At 48.6% G+C, this 15939-nt stretch overlaps 1 long non-coding RNA gene across 1 annotated transcript; it reads left to right on the top strand.

Moving 5' to 3' along the window:
- The first annotated feature begins 8429 nt into the window (after positions 1–8429).
- On the top strand, positions 8430–14745 carry LOC140399603 (uncharacterized). Its single transcript, XR_011937753.1, has 2 exons — positions 8430–8921; positions 14444–14745. It is a non-coding gene; the product is annotated as an uncharacterized lncRNA (long non-coding RNA).
- The last annotated feature ends 1194 nt before the right edge of the window (positions 14746–15939 follow it).

Raw genomic sequence — 15939 nt, 5'->3', positions numbered from 1 at the left:
TTTGCCGCCTTAATCACCTGCTGAACCTGCAAGCTAACATTTTGCGATTCATGCACATGGAAACCCAGGTCCCTCTGCACAGCAGCATGCTGACATTTTTTACCATTTAAATCATAGTCCATTTTGCTTTATTCCTACCAAAATAGATTGACACATTTACCAAACATGTACTCCACCTGCCAGATCCTTACCTACTGACTTAAAATATCTACAACCTTCTGCAGACATTCAGTGTCCTGTAAACTTTGCTCCAACACTCATCTTAGTGACATCTGCGAACTTTGACACGTTACAATTGGTCCCAAACTCCAAATTATCTATGTAAATTGTAAACAATTGCGATCTCAACACTGATCCACGAGGAACACAACTAGCCAATGATCACCAACAAGAAAAAAACTGTTTTCCCCACTCTTTGCTTTCTTTCAGTTAACCAATCCTCTATATATTCTACTGTATTACCCGTAACAATTTACACCTTTAACTGATGTAGCAGCCTTTCGTGCGGTACCTTGTCGAATGTCTTCTGGAAATTCAGATACCTCACATCCGCGAGTTCCCCGTTGTCTACCGAGCTAGTAATGTCCTCATAGAATTCCAGACAATTAGTGAAGCATGACCGGCCTTTCATGAACCCATGCTGCGTCTGCCTATTGGGACACATTCGATCCAGATGTCTCGGTATTTCTTCCTTGATGATAAATTCTAGCATTTCCCCCACTACAGAAGTTAAGCTAACTGGCCTTTTGTCTCCCTCCTTTTTAAATCAGTGGCGTCATGTTTGCTGTTTTCCAATCTGCCAGAATCGCCCCAGATTCCAGCGACATTTGGTAAACTATCACGAGTGCATTTGCTATTTCCGCCGCCATCTCTTTTAGTTCCCTGGGATGCATTCCATCATGGCCAGGAGACGTGTGTACCTGTAGCCCCAATAGCTTACCCAACACTATCTCATTAGTAATAATGATCGTTTCTAGGTCCTTACCTGCCATAGCCTCCTTGCCTTTAATTATTGGCATGCTGTTTGTGGCTTATACTGTGAAGACCGACACAAAATATTCGTTCACTCCATCGCCATTTCCTCAATTCCCATTATTAAATCCCGTTCTCATACTCGAAAGGACCAATGTTGACCTTAGCCACTCCTTTTCATTTATATTCTCAGCTACTTTAGTCTCTTAATCTATCTTCCTTTTCTTTATTGCTTTTTTCGTGGCTTTCTATTGACTTGCAAAGGTTTCCAAATTCTCTAGTTTCCCACTAATCTTTGCCACTTTGTTTGGATTTTTATTCACGTTTTCCCTTCGATATCCATGGCTGATTATCCCTTTTCCTCCACTCCTTCACTTTCACTGCAACATACCTTTGCGGAGCACTATGAATAAACTCTGAATGTACTCCACGTTTCGTCAATTGTCCAACCATGAAGTCTTTGCTCCCAGTCTACATTAGCCAACTCCTCCCTCAGTGTCGTCTCCTTTGCTTAAGAAGATGAAGCTGCAATAGGATTTTAGCTTCTTACCCTCCATCTGTATTTTAAATTCAACCATACTGTGACCGCTCCTTCCGAAAGGATGTCTACCTGTGAGATCTTTAATTATTCACCAGATCCGTCGGTGAGGCAGAATCCGAGTCAGTTTAAATAACGTGAAGGAAGATCATTATTGAGGCCAAAGTTTGCAAGAAAATTTAGACGGAAATATAGAAGCAAAGGTCGGAAAAAATTGGACATGAATATTAAAACCATTGAAAATTTCATAGGCAGCGACCTTGGAGAAACAGCAATTGAACAAGTGACATTTAAATGATGTCGCTATAGAACTAGGAGACAACGTTGCAGAATAACGATCATTTTTACAAACTACCTGTTAACTGGGAGACACAGTTACAGAGTAAGGATCATGTGTACATACTGCCTGTTAACCAGGAGATACAGTTACAGAACAAACGTCATGTGTGTCAGCTCCCTGTGGAACTGGCGGGCCCAGTTACAGAACAAGAGTACTGTAAGGAAGCTTGCTTGAGAATTTGGTGACAGTTACATGAAATATATTACGTGCATACACCTCTGGGTGACTGAGAAACACGGTTACAGATTAATGGTCATGTACATAAGCTCGCTGGAGAACTAAGACTCACATTTACAGCATGAGGATTATGCATACGAGCTCACTAGTTGAACTCGGAGACACAGTTCCAGAATAAGGGTCATGTTCATTGCTAGCACGGTTACTTGTCATTTCAGGAATCTGCAATGTTCCCAACTCCTTCCTTAAAACCCCTGGAATGGGAAGGGCCTATTCCTTGGTATCTGTCACATTCCAACACTAGTAATTTCTCCAATAGTGATGCGCAGACTGTGTGAATTTTAATAAATCCCTGCTCCTGTTTAATAATATTGTCCTTGAGACCTCTGGCATGCCAACCTCTTCCTCTATTGTAAATATTGAAAGCAATCCATCCTTCAGCATATCTGTCACCACCTTCTTTTAATTGAAGACAGCCCCATTATAAGTTTAAAAGGGCCCAATTATCTTCTAACTTTTCTCATTTTCCTTAAAAATTGTAAATGTTTCCTGTGATGCCGATGTTTTCACTTGCGAGGTTGCTTTCAGGCACCGTTTTTGTGGATTTTATTAGCTGTTTGGTCAGCCTTTCTAGTTGTGGGCATCTTGCAGTCATGTCTCTGTCATGTCTGCCATGTTGCGACAGCCAAGTTGACTTTTTGGCTGAGATAATTCAATCTGTTCTTTACACTCTGTGTGCCTGTATAAGGAAGACTATTTATACCATAAACTGTACACTATCCTTCTGCTCTCATGTCTCACTCAAATACCTACTCCGCATCGCGATATATCCACCCGTATCTGTAGACACTCACCGGTCAATCTGGATAGGGGAGACGCAGTCTCAGGGGCCGCCACTGAAGACTGAAACGAGGTGAACAATATTTATCTCAGAGGATTTTGGATCTTTTGAATTCTGTTTTCCCAAACCCTGTGGATATTCAGCCGCTGAGGGTATTCTCTTTGACACTCTGTCTCTGTAACTGAGGCAGCTGTGTCAAATTGTAGACGTATCTTACAGATTTTAACATTTGGCAAATGTTGCTCCTGATATTCTGAGTGTATTCCCCTATTGAACATCGATCCCTGGAGTGAGGGAGGCTCCTAGTTAATTTAAACAATATGAAGAAAGATAATTTTTTAGACCTAATTTTGGAAGACAATTCAGTGGAATATAGGTAATATAAGGTCGGAAATAATTAAGACATAAATAAGAGTTATGGAATACGAGATACGAGTCATGTATATATGATTACATATGGTTACAAAAAATGGGACATGAATATAACCCAGCTGAGGAACTAAGAGACACGTAACATAAGAAGGGTGATGTGGGGAGAGGGATGAGATCCAGGTGGAGGAGTCCAGGAGGTAGAGTTACAGGATCCTCAGCCCATGTCCATCTCCAAAAAGTTCGACATTCTTTCCACCTGATTGGGTGGAATCGGGGACTGGAGAGAGGATGACCAAATTGACCATGGTACAGGGATCGGTTAAAGTGTGTGTGGGGAGCGGGGCGGCGGAGAAAGAAATGGAGGCGTCATCGGGGAGAGTACAGTTACCGGCATTGGTATTATTTACTGGAACCAAGATCGATAATCTCGCAGGTTCTGGTGCTGTCTGGGGCAGGGGTTTGGCCATCTCATCTGGGGTGAAGACGAACAAAGAAAGGTTCAGCACATGAACAGGCCCTTCGGCTCCACAAGCCTGAGCTGACCAATGTACCCCACCCTTCCCCAGACACATCATTCCTCAAGTCGTTCTCTGTGGTAAATGCTGATGCAAAGTACTCATTCAGTACCTCTCCGATTTCCTCTGGTTCCAAGCAGATATTCCCTCCGCTGTCCTTCACTTGGCCAACCCTTTACCTGGCTCATCTCTTGCTCATTATATATGTCTAATAGACTTGGGCTTTTATTTAATCCTGTTTGCCGATGACGTTTTTCATGACCCTTTAAGCCCTGACTCCTAGCGTATGTTCCTTCCTGGTTTCTTTATATTCCTCACAGGCTTTGTGTGTTCCCAGCCATCCAGCCCTTACACATGCTTCATTTTACTTTGAACCAGGCTCACAATATCCCTCATTATCCAAGGTTCCCAAAACTTGTCCTTCTTATTCTTCCTCACAGGATCATCCCGGTCCTGACTTCCTTTCAACTGACATTAGAAACCGTTCCACATGCTAGATGTTGATATACTCCCAAATATCCGCCGCCCCCCCCCCCCCCCCCCCCCCCCCAACGTCTCCCAATCTGGACTGTTCAGTTCCTGCCGAATATTGTTATAATCAGCCTTCCACCAAATTAGCACCTTCACCCGAGGACAACTCTTATCTTTGTCTAACAGTACCTTAAAACAAAATAGATTATGGTCACTCTTCATGAAATGTTCCCCAACAGAAATGTCGAAAGCCTGGCCGTGGTCATTCCGCTGTGCCAGATCCAGTGCGTTCCCTTTCCTAGTTGGACTATCTACATATTGTTTCAAGATGCCCACATGGATGCTCCGTACAAGTTCTATAGATCCAAACCCCTGGAAATAAATGCGTCCCAGTCAACCGGGCAGCACGGTAGCATAGTGGATAGCACAATTGCTTCACAGCTCCAGGGCTCCAGGTTCGATTCCCGGCTTGGGTCACTGTCTGTGCAGAGCCTGCACATCCTCCCCGTGTGTGCGTGTGTTTCCTCCGGGTGCTCCGGTTTCCTCCCACAGCCCAAAGATGTGCAGGTTAGGTGGATTGGCCATGTTAATTTGTCCTTAGTGTCCAGAATTGCCCTTAGTGTTGGGTGGGGTTACTGGGTTATGGGGATAAGGTGGAGGTGTTAACCTTGGGTAGGGTGCTTTTCAAGAGCCAGTGCAGACTCGACTGGCCTACTGCACTGTAAATTCTATGAAATATATGGACAGTGAGTATGACCCCCACAACAATCCTGTTCCTTTTATACCTTTCCAAAATCTGCCTGCATATCTGCTCCACTATCTCCCGCTGGCTGTTGGGAGTCCTACAGTAAAACTCCAAAATTGTGGCTGTACACTACCTGTTTCTGATCTCTACCCACATTGCCTCGCTGCATGATCCCTCTCAGGTCTTCTCCCGCGGTACAGCTGTGCACTCGGAGTAGGAGGGTAATGATCCAGTTCTACTGGTCTACGTAGGTACGAAATAGCTAGAACTAGGACAGAGCTTCTGCTAAGAGAGTGTGAGAGCTAGAGCTGAATTTTAAAAAAGAGACAACTGAAAAGGTAATAATCTCTGGATTGATATCTGAACCACGAGCTAATTGTGACATGGGCCAGCGTTCAGAGAACACCAAAGTATGTTCACCTCGACCTACAACTTTTAATAGATTTTGGTTATGGGGAGCACAAGGGCCCACTTTACAGGTGTGATGCAACAGAGATTTAAAGTATTTTTAAAACAAAACAATGTTTATTCCATGAATTCAGTTAACATTTTATAAACCCACAGTAAACATCTTACCATCTACCAACACTGATAACCCACCAAAAAGATACAGTACTCCGGGGTAACCCTTAGTAACTTTCCAAACAACATCCATAAGCCAAAACACGTTTTGACAAAGGTAGAAGGTTTGAGTTCGATACAGAGAGCAGTTATCACTTTTAAATTATCAAGTGATGTGAACATCTTGTTTATCATACAGAAAGAGAGACCAGTATACACCTGCTTGGTTTGAACGCAGCTCTCCCACTGAAAGTGAAACTAAAGCACAGAGCCAAAAACAGCTTCCAGCTCAAAACGCAGGAAGTAAAACGCAGAATTCCATTCCAGCTCCACCCACAAATGACATCACTGTAGCCATTTGATAAAACACATTTTTCTTAAATGGACTCTCACATGACAGTTGGTACTGGTAAATAAGATAAAGGAGGTAAAGATTGCTTTTGGGAGAAATCGGTTTAAATTCATGTCACATTGGCACATTCATTTGAACCATATTTGCACCAGATTCTTGGCGAATGGCACAACACGGGCTGTCGGCGCGGCTTTTAACTAAATAGTGGCGTGGGCAGGGGTGAGGGGGGGGGGCTTCAGTTGTCTGAAGAATGAGAAACTCCAAGTTTTTATTTAAAAATATGTTTTGTTAAGAATTTTTCAACAAAATTTTCACCCATATAACCCCCCCCCCCTAACAGAAAGAAAAGAAAAGTCGCCGAGCAAGACATAAACATATCAAATCGACATAATACAGAACTTTGTACATTCGATTCCTCCCGCACAGATTAACTTTCCTGAACATTTATGTATTTTCTTGCTCAAGTGCCCCCAGGAAAACCCCTTCCCCGTCCAGCCTCACCCCCCCCCCCCCCCCCCCCGCGAAAGAGATGTCCCCCCTCCCCCCGGGTTGCTGCTGCTAACCGATCTTCATCTAACGCTCCACGAGACAGTCTAGGAACGGTTGCCACCGCCTGGAGAACCCCTGCACTGACCCTCTCAAGGCAAACTTTATCCTCTCCAACTTGATAAACCCTGCCATGTCATTTATCCAGGCTTCCACACTGGGGGGCTTCGCATCTTTCCACACTAACAAGATCCTCCGCCGGGCTACCAGGGACGCAAAGGCCAGAATGCCGGCCTCTTTCGCCTCCTGCACACCCGGTTCGTCCGCCACTCCAAATAGTGCTAGCCCCCAACTTGGCTTGACCTGGACTTTCACCACCTTAGATATAGTTCTCGCAACCCCCCTCCAGAACCCATCCAATGCCGGGCACGACCCGAACATATGGGCGTGGTTTAGAAACTCCAAGTTAAAGGAGAAGGTAGAAGCGCAGGTTAATGGAGAAGACTTTAATTTAATTAAAGGGGCCGAGGCCTCCAGAAAGGATAATAAAGTTTCCAGAACACCTAGTACAACAGGAGAAGGTGGCAGGAATCCAACTTCAGCTAAAGCAAAAGAGGGGACAAATATGATGACGGAGTGGGGCGGTGGTGGCGGTCTATTCTGGAATGAGGGGGTTGCACCTAAATGCGCGCGTTATACGAAACAAGGTGAATAAGATGGTCGCGCAAATTGAAATTTGGCCGGTACGATGTTGGGGGCATCACAGAGTCGTGGCTGCAAGGCGATGAGGGCTGGGACTTAAGTGGCCAATGATCTCTGTCCTCCAGAAAGGACACGCAGCTGGGACGAGGGAGCGTGGCTGCATTGTTAGTAAGGAAATGAATTCAATTAATAGAAATAAGCGATATTGGGTCGGAAGGCATAGAATCTGCGTGGGTAGAGTTGAGGAGTAGAAAGGGGAAAAAGCCTGATGGGAGTTAAGTACAGACCCCCGAGCAGTAGTCGGGATGTGGGACAGAGATAAAGAAAGGAATATAAGAAAGGCATCATGAAATACACAAAGATGATGTTCCACTTTGAGTCAATGGGAATCAGGGGGAAAACTCTCCGCTGGTTGGAGTCATACCTGGCAGAAGGTACGATGGTTGGGCATCGCTGCAGGAGTTCCTCAGGATATTGCCGGAGGCCCAACAATCTACAGCTGTATTGTGCGGGTGGGTTTAAACTAATCTGGCAGGGGTGGGAATCAGGACAGTACGCCAGCAAGTGTAGAGACTGGGGATGAGCATGGTACCAGGGTCAGCCAGGATAACAGGAAGGGGAGGCTGAGGGAGGTCGAACTCAGTGGGCCTGGAGGTCTGGAGTGTATCTGCTTCAATGCACGGAGTACAACAAGTAAGACAGATAGCATACAAGCAAGCCTCCCAGTCAGGATATTGGTGCCCCTCTAGTTCAGGTGTAACCTGCCCTTCTTGTAAGGCCTCGCCTTCCGTGGAAGACATCCCAGTGATCAAACAAATTGAAGCCCTCCCTTCTGCACTAGTTCTTTAGCCACGTGTTCATCTGCACTATATCCCTGTTGCTAGCCTTGCGAGTACATGGCACCTGGAGTATTCCTGAGATTACTACCCTAGAGGATTTGCTTTTTAATATTGTACCGAGCTGCGTAAATTGCAGTTACAGGACCTCGCTACTGCTTCTCCTATGTCATTGGTGCCAATGTGGACAATGACCTCTGTCTGATATCCTCCCGTTTGAAGATGCTCTGTAGCCGCTCAGAGACATCCAGGACCTTGGCATCAGGGAGGCAAACTACCAACCTGGAGTCCTTTCGCGGCCACAGAAGCGCCTTTCAGACGGGCAGCAAAGTGGCTGCAGTCTTGAAGGGCCGAAGGGCCTGCTCTTGTGCTGTAATTTGCTTTGCTCTTCTTTTCCTTCATTGTGACGTGATGCATTTTAACAAAAGTGCGAGGCAGGGACGACACGGAAATAATGTCTCCGGTCTGAAGAGTGCTGGGATACAGTGTCCGGACCTACATGTGGATAGGCATCTGAAGGTGGCCTTACACAACGCGACAGGGTCTAAGATACAGATGTGCTTCACAAAAAAGGACGTTGGTCCAAATTCAGGGGTTTTGATGAACATTTTTACAGGCACTGTGTCTGTATATGCACTCTAAGCACAGCTTCATTTCGGAGGGAGAGGCTGTCAGCAAGAGGAACACATCATGTGGAACACTAGCGAGGTACACTGCTGTCCCCTTGAGATTTTTAAACTAAACAGCTGTGTGGATCTGGCTTTGCTCAAGGCGACATTCATGGAAATAAGGCAGCATTAAGGAAAACAGTTTCCAATGATATCACCAGGAAGCAGACACGCCCGCTCGTGGGATTATAAAAGCAGCAACACTCCGCGATTAGATAGAGAGCAGATCTACACCAGCATTCTGACCGTAACTCTGACAGACCCCAGTGAAGATGCAGAAAGCGCTGTTCCTGGTGCTTGTACTTCTCGTGCTGACTCAGAGCAATCCTACTGGAGCGAGACCAGGTATTATGGAAGGAAGTAAGAATCTCTGAACGTTCTCCAACACTAAAGCCGCTGGGGTTCATGCAGATTAATTTTAAATCGATTGTATTTGCTTTGAATGCAATGGTTTGATAGGTTAAGAGATGTGGATTGTGAGATTCTAAAACAAACTGAAGAATTCAGGATAAACAATCTCCATTGGTAAATCTCTGATATTTTAGTCACTATCGGAGTGTTTCGCGGGGCTTGTTGGTTTTGTGAGCTGGACAACACGGATCAATAATGAAACCACAAGTTACTGAGCGGGGCACGTTGCTGGGTCATAGTGGGATCATTGATCCGGAAACTCTGTCATTGTCCTTATTGCAGAATTCAGTTACTGCTCCCGGTCACTGACACTGCTACAGATTGTGAGAGTGTGGACTGTGTGTGAAGACAGGATCAGCATCTCCATCAGCTATTTCTCCCCATTTAATTTTCACTGTACTTCGGTACAGGAGGTAGAGGGAGGTAGTGAGTTTGTACAGACTAGGAGGAGGGAGGGAGGGTGTTGATGTAGACCAGGAGGTAGAGGGACGGAGTGACTTTGTGCAGACCAGGAGGTTGAGGGTGTGAATTTGTAAAGACCAGGAGGTGGAGGGAGTGAGTTTGTACAGACCAGGAGCTGGAGGGTGTGAGTTTGTACAGACCAGGAGGTGGAGGGAGGGAGTTTGTGCAGACCAGGAGGTGGAGGGAGTGAGTTTGTACAGACCAGGAGCTGGAGGGTGTGAGTTTGTACAGACCAGGAGGTGGACGGAGTGAGTTTGTACAGACCAGGAGGTGGAGGGAGTGAGTTTGTACTGACCAGGAGGTGGAGGTAGGGAGTTTGTACAGACCAGGAGGTGGAGGGAGGGAGTTTGTACTGACCAGGAGGTGGAGGTAGGGAGTTTGTACAGACCAGGAGGTGGAGGGAGGGAGTTTGTACAGACCAGGAGGTGGAGGGAGTGAATTTGTACAGACCAGGAGGTGGAGGGAGTGAGTTTGTACAGACCAGGAGGTGGAGGGAGATAGTTTGTACAGACCAGGAGGTGGAGGGAGTGAGTATGTGAAGACCAGGAGGAGGAGGGAGTGAGGGAGTTTGTACAGACCAGGAAGTGGAGGGAGTGAGTTTGTACAGACCAGGAGGTTGAGGGAGTGACTTTGTACAGACCAGGAGGTGGAGGGCGTGAGTTTGTACAGACCAGGAGGTGGAGGCAGTGAGTTTGTACAGACCAGGAGGTGGAGGGAGTACGTTTGTGTAGACCAGGAGTTGGAGGGAGGGAGGGAGTTTGTACAGACCAGGAGGTGTAGGGAGGGAGTTTGTCAAGACCAGGAGGTGGAGGGAGGGAAGGAGTTTGTACAGACCAGGAGGTGGAGGGAGTGAGCTTGTAAACGCCAGGAGGTGGAGGGAGCGAGTGTGTTTGTCCAGACCAGGAGGTGGAGGGAGGGAGTTTGTACGGACCAGGAGGTGGAGGGAGAGAGGGAGTTTGTACAGACCCAGAGGTGGAGGGAGGGAGTTTGTACAGATCAGGAGGTGGAGGGAGTGAGTTTGTACAGATCAGGATGTGGAGGGAGTGAGTTTGTACAGACCAGGAGGTGGAGGGAGTGAGTTTGTACAGACCAGGAGGTGGAGGGAGGGAGTTTGTACTGACCAGGAGGTGGAGGTAGGGAGTTTGTACAGACCAGGAGGTGGAGGGAGGGAGTTTTTACAGACCAGGAGGTGGAGGGAGTGAGTTTGTAAACACCAGGAGGTGGAGGGAGGGAGTTTGTACAGACCAGGAGGTGGAAGAGGGAGGGAGTTTGTACAGACAAGGAGGTGGAGGGAGGGAGTTTGTACAGACCAGAGGGTGGAGGGAGTGCGTTTGTACAGACCAGGATGTGGAGGGAGTGAGTTTGTACAGAGCAGGAGGTGGAGGGAGGGAGTTTGTACAGACCAGAGGGTGGAGGGAGTGCGTTTGTACAGACCAGGATGTGGAGGGAGTGAGTTTGTACAGACCAGGAGGTGGAGGGTGTGAGTTTGTGCTGACCAGGAGGTGGAGGGAGGGGGATTGTGCAGACCAGGAGGTGGAGTGAGTGAGTCCGTACAGACCAGGAAGTGGAGGGCTGGAGTCTATTTGTACAGACCAGGAGGTGGAGGGAGGGCGTGATTTTTTATAGACCAGGAGTTGGACGGTGTGCGTTTGTACAGAGCAGGATTTGGAGGGAGGGCCTGTGTTTGTCCAGACCAGGAGGTGGAGGGAATGTGTTTGTACAGACCTGGAGGTGGAGGGAGGGAGGGAGTTTGTACAGACCAGGAGGTGGATGGAGGAAGTGAGTTTGTACAGACCAGGAGGTGGTGGGAGGGAGTGAGCTTGTACAGATGAGGAGGAGGGGGGAGTGAGATTGTACAGACCAGGAGGTGGAGGGAGTGAGTTTGTACAGACCAGGAGGTGGTGGGAGGGAGTTTGTACAGACCAGGAGGTGGAGGGTGTGAGTTTGTGCAGACCAGGATGTGGAGTGAGTGAGTTTGTGCAGACCAGGAGGTGGACGGAGTGAGTTTGTACAGACCAGGATGTGGAGGGAGTGAGTTTGTGCAGACCAGGAAGTGGAGGGAGGGAGTCTATTTGTACAGACCAGGAAGTGGAGGGAGTGAGTGAGTTTGTACAGACAAGGAGTTGGAGGGTGTGCGTTTTTACAGAGCAGGATGTGGAGGATGGGCATTTGTTTGTCCAGACAAGGAGGTGGAGGGAATGTGTTTGTACAGACCAGGAGGTGGATGGAGGAAGTGAGTTTGTACAGATCAGGAGGTGGAGGGCGTGAGTTTGTACAGACGAGGAGGAGAGGGAGTGAGATTGTACAGACCAGGAGGTGGCGGGAGGGAGTTTGTACAGACCAGGATGTGGAGGGTGTGAGTTTGTACAGACCAGGAGGTGGAGTGAGTTAGTTTGTACAGACGAGGTTGTGGAGGGAGTGAGTTTGTACAGACAGGAGGTGGAGGGTGTGAGTTTGTACAGACCAGGATGTGGAGGGAGGGAGTTTGTACAGATCAGGCGGTGGATGGAGAAAGTGAGTTTGTACAGACCAGGAGGTGGAGGGCGTGAGTTTGTGCAGACCAGGAGGTGGAGGGAGTGAGTTTGTACAGACCAGGAGGTGGAGGGAGGTAGTTTGTACAGACCAGGAGATGGAGTGAGTGAGTTTGTACAGACCAGGAAGTGGAGGGAGGGAGTCTATTTGTACAGACCAGGAAGTGGAGGGAGTGAGTGAGTTTGTACAGACCAGGAGTTGGAGGGTGTGCGTTTTTACAGAGCAGGATGTGGAGGATGGGCATGTGTTTGTCCGGAACAGGAGGTGGAGGGAATGTGTTTGTACAGACCTGGAGGTGGTGGGAGGGAGAGAGTTTGTACAGACCAGGCGGTGGATGGAGGAAGTGAGTTTGTGCAGACCAGGAGGTGAAGGGCGTGAGTTTGTACAGACCAGGAGGTGGGGCGAGGGAGTTTGTACAGACCAGCAGGTGGAGGGAGGTAGTTTGTACAGACCAGGAGATGGAGTGAGTGAGTTTGTACAGACCAGGAAGTGGAGGGAGATTGTCTATTTGTACAGACCAGGAAGTGGGGGGAGTGAGTGAGTTTGTACAGACCAGGAGTTGGAGGGTGTCATGATATTCAAACACACACATCATGATAGACACACCAACAGACAAATCAGAACACACAACACCACAACCAATGACAGAAAGATATAAAAGCACAGACACGACCCCCGGTGGTCAGTATTAGCTGCAGAGGAGAACCAGGACACATCTGTTACCAAACACACTCAGGGAGACAGCACGTGCAGAGTATCCAGAACGAACTGTATTATAAGAGTTATAATAAAATAGAGTTGTACCACATACAACTGTGTTGGCTCATCTGTGCACCAGAGCACCCAACACCACAGAGGGTGTGCGTTTTTACAGAGCAGGATGTGGAGGACGGGCATGTGTTTGTCCGGAACAGGAGGTGGAGGGAATGTGTTTGTACAGACCAGGAGGTGGTGGGAGGGAGAGAGTTTGTACAGACCAGGCGGTGGATGGAGGAAGTGAGTTTGTGCAGACCAGGAGGTGAAGGGCGTGAGTTTGTACAGACCAGGAGGTTGGGCGAGGGAGTTTGTACAGACCAGGAGGTGGAGGGAGTGAGTTTGTACAGAACGGGAGGGTGAGGGAGGGAATTTGCACTGAACAGGAGGTGGAGGCAGTGGGTTTGTACAGACCAGGAAGTGGAAGGGTGTGAGTTTGTGCAGACCAGGAGGTGGAGGGAGTGAGTTTGTGCAGACCAGGAGGTGGTGGGTGTGAGTTTGTACAGACCAGGAGGTGGAGGGAGTGAGTTTGTACAGACCAGGAGGTGGAGGGAGTGAGTTTGTGCAGACCAGGAGGTGGAGGGAGTGAGTTTGTACAGACCAGCAAGTGGAGGGAGGGAGGGAGTTTGTACAGACCAGGAGGTGGCGGGTGTGAGTTTGTGCAGACCAGGAGGTGGCGGGTGTGAGTTTGTACACACCAGCAAGTGGAGGGAGGGAGGGAGTTTGTACAGACCAGGAGGTGGAGGGAGTGAGTTTGTACATACCAGGAGGTGGAGGGAGTGAGTTTGTACAGGCCAGGAGGTGGAGGGAGTGAATTTGTACAGACCAGGAGGTGGAGGGAGGGAGTTTGTACAGACCAGGAGGTGGAGGGAGGGAGGTAGTTTGTACACACCAGCAGGTGGAGGGAGGGAGTGAGTTTGTACAGACCAGGAGATGGAGGGAGGGAGTGAATTTGTACAGACCCGGAGGTGGAGGGAGGGAGTTTGTACAGACCAGGAGGTGGAGGGAGGTAGTTTGTACACACCAGCAGGTGGAGGGAGGGAGGGAGTTTGTACAGACCAGGAGATGGAAGGAGGGAGTGAATTTGTACAGACCAGGAGGTGGAGGGAGGGAGTGAGTTTGTACAGACCAGGAGGTGGAGGGCGGGAGTTTGTACAGACCAGCAGGTGGAGGGAGGGAGGGAGTTTGTACAGACCAGGAGGTGGAGGGCGGGAGTTTGTGCAGACCAGCAGGTGGAGGGCGGGAGGGAGTTTGTACAGACCAGGAGGTGGAGGGAGTGTGTTTGTACAGACCAGGAGGTGGAGGGAGTGTGTTTGTACAGACCAGCAGGTGGAGGGAGGGAGGGAGTGAGTTTGTACAGACCAGCAGGTGGAGGGAGGGAGGGAGTTTGTACAGACCAGGAGGTGGAGGGAGTGTGTTTGTACAGACCAGGAGGTGGAGGGAGTGTGTTTGTACAGACCAGCAGGTGGAGGGAGGGAATGAGTTTGTTCCGACCAGGAGGTGGGGAGACGGAGTGGGTTTATACAAGTCTGGGAGTGGGAGGCTGTAAACTGTGGAATATTATTATATACAACAAACCTAATGTTGCTGCTTTGTGCCGAGTGTGTCCCTGTCAGGCTGAGAGATTCTGCTTTCTGTTTTCTCATTGTTCTCCATCAGGCTGATCAACCCGTAATTAATTCCTTCATCATGTTTTCTTTTACTCTTAGACGGTTATAAATCAAAAACTCCGATGTTGGAGGCCAGAATCAGTGATCCGTCAGTCACTGAGAAGATTGCACGTGACTTTCTCCCTTCCCAAAACGATGATGGGTCAAATTCGGATTGAAGGTAAAGATGAATGATCCAGTGAGGGGCGACCATCAACCCGGGATCTCCATGTTCTCTCTGAATGGAAGCTTCTTTCCTGGACAACAGGCTAATTTATTACTTCACTCCTCTAACACCTGACCTTGTATTCCTGCTGTCTGGATAATGGCCTGTAATCAGAAATAAAACTTACTGCATTGGTCACTGCTTCCTGTCTTGTTAACCCTCAGGATCAGGCTGTCTGTAGCGAAGGTGTCCGGTTTGAATTGAGGCTGGGAACAGATGTGTACATTCCAGATAAAGGGGAGGGGAGGTCGATGCAAATGGTCTGAGATAAGATAGGGGGCCACAATATCAGCTCTCTGACCACTTACATGTGAGGATGTCTCAAGTACTGGGCTATGGAGAACGAGCTGGGGGTCTGGAAGTGATAGAAGGTAACCATGGAAATGGTTCTGGAGCTCGGCAATTGATTCAGAAAATAGGGGAGGGATTTAGTGGGTGAGTAAGAGGATGGTGAAGTGATTCAGAGGATGGTGCAGGAGATCAGAGTGTGGAGGAAATGTTCAGTGGGTGCTGAGGTTTGCTTTCATTTTTCAGGGCACCCCGGATGTTTTCAGAACACCACAAAAGTTTTCCCGGAACCGTTAACGGTTTCTCGGCGCCGCGAACTGCATTGAGGCGCCATGGAGGGGTTCAAGGCACGGTGAAGTGTTTCTGAACGCCATGGAGTGTTTCAGAACACAGTTACGGGTTTCTAGGTGCCATGGAACTGTTCGGAACACCGTGAAGCGTCTCCAGGCGCCATGGAGGGGTTCAGGCACCTTGCAAGGTTTCTAGTCGCCATGGAGGGGGTCTGGGCACCGTGAAGGTTGTCTCGGCGGCATGGAGGGGTTCAGGCACCTTGCAAGGTTTCTAGGCGCCATGGAGGGGTTCACGGATGAAGGGTCTCTAGTCGCCATGGAGGGGTTCACGGATGAAGGGTCTCTAGTCGCCATGGAGGGGTTCACGGATGAAGGGTCTCTAGTCGCCATGGAGGGGTTCACGGATGAAGGGTCTCTAGTCGCCATGGAGGGGTTCACGGATGAAGGGTCTCTAGTCGCCATGGAGGGGTTCACGGATGAAGGGTCTCTAGTCGCCATGGAGGGGTTCCGGACACGGTGCGGGGTTGGCGGTTACCGGAAAGGATATTAGAGGACTGTGAAAGATTTTAGCGCAAGGAATGAAATTCCTGCTGGAGGGGAAGGAGTTTTCTGCGTCACCGATGGATTGATCTTGCTACAAGATATTTGAACGGTCGGAGGGAGAAGAATAGTGAGGGGAATTTCCAGTGAGTGCAGATGGTGCTGGGAAACGTTTCAGTGGATAGGAACGCGGTGGTGACGGGGGTCAAGGG

The sequence above is a fragment of the Scyliorhinus torazame genome, chromosome 23, assembly GCF_047496885.1.
Source record: "Scyliorhinus torazame isolate Kashiwa2021f chromosome 23, sScyTor2.1, whole genome shotgun sequence".
In the NCBI taxonomy this organism is placed as follows: domain Eukaryota; kingdom Metazoa; phylum Chordata; class Chondrichthyes; order Carcharhiniformes; family Scyliorhinidae; genus Scyliorhinus; species Scyliorhinus torazame.
Note: the sequence above shows the minus strand (reverse complement) of the source record. Positions and strands in the feature narration are given on the sequence as shown.